Source organism: Pteropus alecto, unplaced genomic scaffold (assembly GCF_000325575.1).
Source record: "Pteropus alecto unplaced genomic scaffold, ASM32557v1 scaffold95, whole genome shotgun sequence".
NCBI classification, from domain to species: domain Eukaryota; kingdom Metazoa; phylum Chordata; class Mammalia; order Chiroptera; family Pteropodidae; genus Pteropus; species Pteropus alecto.
Window position 1 is genome coordinate 685,586 of NW_006441071.1, and position 5,115 is coordinate 690,700.

The following is a 5,115-nucleotide window of genomic DNA, read 5'->3' on the forward strand; positions in this document are numbered from 1 at the left end:
AGATTTTATACTTGCAAATATAAACGTTATGAAATATTTGCTTGCAGCTAAGTTGGGTGTACAGACAAACACTACTGACCAGTTAAAACCTACTTTACAATGGGTGCCATTGGGATCATCAGCCTCTACTTCGGATGAACTTCCTGCGTCATCTTATCTTGGCAGTTCAGACCCTGTGAAATGTTAAAATGTGTTTGTTAGAATTTCCTTCACTTAGTTTTTCTGGAAGGTTTTTGATAATTTTGCATCTATGAACTTAACATTATATGTAACCGTGTGTAGACTATACCTTCTCAAGATGCCTCGTTTCACTAATAAAAATCTACCTGAGGGCTTTGTAGGAAAGAGTTGGGTATTATATAGCACAGAATTTCTTTCTTTTTATGGGGTTATGGACAACCACTTGGAGAACTTCAGGAAAGCTGTGGACCCTCTCATAAGAAAATTACCCATGTATATAGTTGTGTGAACATTTTGGGTTATGTGGAACTCCTGAAGTCCATTTTTAGGGGTTCTGTTTTGCCAAACTCCTGTCCTTTTGGCTGAACTACTAATACGCATTTGAAGCACTGCAAGTACTTTTACCACATTTCATTCAGCACCGTACTATGTTGGTAGATTGTGGGTTAAGTAGGTACTGGGCCAGCTTTAGAAATGAACCACCACTTATAGTATTTTATGGGGAAATGTATCTTCATGAAGCAATGGGCTTTTGTAATACAACTCATTTTAAAGTTAAGGATTTATTATACATTAAGGGAGTGGTGCTTTTTTTTTTATTTAAAAAAATGATTTTATTCTTTTTATATTTACCAAGAGCACAATGTTGGTGCTATTTACCTATGGCTGTGCCCTTAAAATTGAACCAGTCCATTTTAAGTCCTAGTTCTCGTTATTTTTCTTTTTATGTGGGTGATGTTTTACACTTCTGATTATTCCTCGTGAGTATGCAGTTAGGTAATTGGAGCTTGTGAATTATGCAACGTGAATACATCAGGCTTCTGATAAGGGTCGTAAGAAAAAGTAAATATGACACAAGATCTTTTTAAAACAACCACTTAGTCCCAGAGTACTCAAGTGTTGCTTATGAGCTGCAGAAGAGGTTATAGGTCAGTGATAATGCTGGGGAGTGTAGCACTGACTCCTGATAAGGTCTCTAGTAGATTTCTGTCTTTTACTATACTCAGCCTTTATCTCAGAATTATTCTCCTTGACCTCCAGCTTTCCTTCTTTTGTTTCTTTAAGTGCTGTTTGAAGCCTGCAGATTTTTTTTTTAGACTTAGATTATGTTTTAACAACTCTAAAATAAGTTGAAATGTGAAATGTTCAAGCACACCAGTTATTTGACATAAATTCTTTAGATGGTGATTATAGTGAATTTTGTGGTAAAATTAAAATTTAAAAATTAATTTCAAATCAGAATAATCCTGTAGAATCTGCCCATTTCATATGAGAGGATTGGTCATATATGATAATGTGAGAATCTATAGACTAATAAATTTTTTGTCTTACCTAGATGTTTGGCTATCTTGTATTATTTTTATCTGACCTGTAAACATTTATCATTTAGTATTAATGGAGCCTATCATGGTGTCACTAATTTATGAGCCATTTTGATTTTATTAGAATTTTTTTCAGTTTTATTGAGATATAATTGATATGTAACATTGTATAAGTTTAAGGTGTACAGTATCTTGATTTGATATATATTGCAAAATGATTACCACCATAGCATTAGCTAATACCTCCATCATGTCACATAATTACTATTTCTTTTTTGTGGTGAGGCATTTATAATATACTCTCTTAACAACTTTCAAGTATATAGTTCGGTAGTATAAATTATAATCAACATGCTGTACATTAGACTTCCAGAATTTATTCATCTTATATATCTAGACGTTTGTAGTCTTTGACCAACATCTCTCCACTTCCCCCACCCTTCATACCTTGGTAACTACCATTCTAGTCTCTGTTTCACTGAATTCGGCTATTTTTTAGATTCCACATGTAAGTGATATCATACAGTATTTGACTTCTCTGTTCTGACTCATTTAGCAGAATGCCCTCACAGTCCATCCATATTGTTGCAAATGGCAGGATGTTTTTCTCTCTCGTGGCTGAATAGTATTATTTATTTATTTACACGCGCGCGCGCACACACACACACACACACACATACACACGTCTTTATTCATCTGTTGATGGACTCTTAAGTTGTTTCTGTATCTTTGGTATTGTAAATAACACTACAGTGAACACAGAAGACGGATATCTCTTTGATGTCCTGTTTTCCTTTGGATATATACCCAGAAGTGGGATTGCTGGCTTATATGATAGTTCTATTTTTAATATTTTGAGGAACCTCTATATTGTTTTCCGTAGTGGCTGCACCAATGTAAATCCCACCAAGAGTACACAAGAGTTCCCTTTTCTCCACCTCCTTGCCTGCACTTACTATCTCTTGTCTTTTTGATAATAGCCATTCTAACAGATGTGAGTTGATATCCTCTTGTGGTTTTGATTTGCATTTTGCTGATGAATAGTGATGCTGAGCACCTTTTCATGTACCTGCTGGCCATATGTATGTTTTCCTTGAAAAAATGCCTATTCAGTTCCTCTGTCTATTTTTTAATATGTTTTATTGCTACTGAGTCATATGAATTCTCTATATATTTTGGTTAGTCACCCCTTATCAGATACATGATTTGCAAATATTTTCTCCCATTTCATAGGTTGCCTTTTCGTTTTGTTGATGATTTCATTTGCTGTACAGAAGCTTTTTAGTTTGATAAAGTTCACTAGTTTATTTTTGCTTTTTCTGCCTTTACTTTTGATGTCTATTAAAAATCTTACTAATAACTGTTTCTCTTCAGATAAACCTATTTTTTCTTAAACTGGGTTTGGAGTGAGAGACAGGGGGTTCTGTGTTCCTTATATTTAAACATTACATATATGACAGATATATATGTTCTACCTTTAAAGGAAAAAAATAATCTCTTCTTCATATGTGCTGTGTGAAATCATTAAGTATAGCTTGAGGCATGAGTAGAGTAAACTTACTGTTTTGGCTATGGTTCCTTTTCTTGCACTTTTTTCTGTTAAACCAAAAGTATGTAGCACCATTAAAAGTTGAACTTGGCTTTTCAAAAGATCAGAAAGGTTGTTTTTAGAGCTGGCATCATCTTAGAAAAATGCTTTCAGCTCTAAGAAGAAAATGATTCCAAAGAACTTTTTATGAGAAGAATCTTGAAAATTGCAGAGTTTTTATACTTCATAATCTTTAAACCTATAGCTACATGACAACTTTTTTTTGGTCAGTAACATTTTCATCTTTTCACTGGACTTTTTAAAAACGTTGCAACTTTTTCCTAAATAGTCTTAAAGAAATCTTGGTGTATTTCCCCCTTGGAAGAAATGTGTCTAGTGTTCTTCTGTTCAACAACTCCCTAACATTAAGGATATCCTTACTTTAAAAGAAAAAAATAAAAACTTTTGGATTTAAGTATTATTTTCTGAGAATATTGAAATAAAGAATGATCTCTTTTACAAGATCCTGAAGGTAGTTTCCTCTAAGTAAGGGACCTCATTGGCGCTTGCTAGAAAATTGTAGATTTGGTTTAGTACCTAGATCCTGGCAAGACTTAAGTAAGAAAAAGATGGAAGTTAGGAGGTCAGGAAACGGAAAAGAATAACCTGAGAGCTTTTGGGAGGAGGTTGCTTTCATTTTGAAATCTTATTTTGATTGGTAGGAGGGATAGAGGACAGTGAGTGATAAACTTTTGAGGGCAAGACTTGGTATAATCTGTTCATGAATTTTAAGCAAAAAGACCAAGTGTACCCCTATGGAAAAGCACTTCTCAATTCCACAGATATTTCTGTTTGTTTTTTTAAAAAATGAACTGATAAATCCTTTTTGGTGATTTTCAGATATGCTCTTCAGGATGTCAGGATTTTTAAAAAAGTGTTATGATCACAATAGATGATTTTATCTCTACTTGATCAGTCCTACCGAAAAACTGTGGAAGGGCTTGACGTCCATTACATTCGATTGAAAGAGGATGAGTTTTTCTTTTGGGTGATGGCAAAGTAAAGATATAGGTAAATGTATATAACATAACAAAAACTTGTCACTCTACTGACTCTATTGGGAGAGAGAGTGATACTGGAAAAGTTGGAAAAATTTTGAAATCAGTCAGGTCTGAGTAAGAACTTCATCTTTATCGTCTTCTAGCCCAAGAAATCATTACATCTGTGAAATGGATGAGACAGTGTTTTTCTTATTGGGAATGTGTAACCCTGGTATCTGGCACATAGTAGGTACCCAGCCCCTTGGTTCCTTTTCCTTTGGTTACTACTTTCAGAAATCAGCAGATCTTTAACCACTTGTATATCAAGCACTTAAAGGTACAGTGAAAAAGGGTGGTTATGTAAAGTAGGCTAGTTTAGATTTATTCACAGGAAAACATGTTTACCACTAGTTAGTGTGATCAGCACATTGATGGACCTATGTAGGGTATAAAGATTAGCCCATGGTGTCTTTTCTTTAAGGAGTTTAATTCTGGCTGTTTGTATTTTGCTTACATAAAGTGAAACAGAGGTATGTTTGGAATATTGTTTTATAAAATATGTTTTAATTAGAAAAATGATCTTACCATTTCTTACCATTGTTCTTTTTTATCATTTATTTATTTATTTATTTGTTTGTTTGTTTGTTTATTTATTTACTTATTATTTTTTACGCCTATAGCACCTGGTCTTCCTGGGTGGTCTCCCATCCAAGTACTAACCAGCCCCAACCCTGCTTAGCTTCCGAGATCATACGGGACCAAGCTTGTTCAGGGTGGCATGGCCGTAGACACCATTGTTCTTAATTCTAAACTTCTAACAGATTAAAGTCTTCTTAAAGCCATTAGAAAATTTCCTAAGTAGTATGTTCAGCAACGTAGTTGCATCCTTGTGTTTTTATTAGGAAAGCACAAAAGGGTCGAGCATCTTTGGAGAATTGAGTTTATTTTACAGATGCTCCACTTTTTTGGCCTTTGAAATCAAGTTGTCTGCTTTGGTTCTGTTCTTTATGGGGGTTGGTGGGCTTTTATCTTCTCTCCCTTCCTC

At 34.4% G+C, this 5,115-nt stretch overlaps 1 protein-coding gene and 1 pseudogene across 1 annotated transcript in view; one reads left to right on the plus strand and one right to left on the minus strand.

Annotated features, from left to right (window-relative positions):
- Positions 1–5,115, plus strand: part of MLLT3 (MLLT3, super elongation complex subunit) — a 233,872-nt gene that overhangs the window by 138,528 nt on the left and 90,229 nt on the right. The window lies entirely within an intron of this gene.
- LOC112485051 lies at positions 4,742–4,860 on the minus strand (annotated as a pseudogene).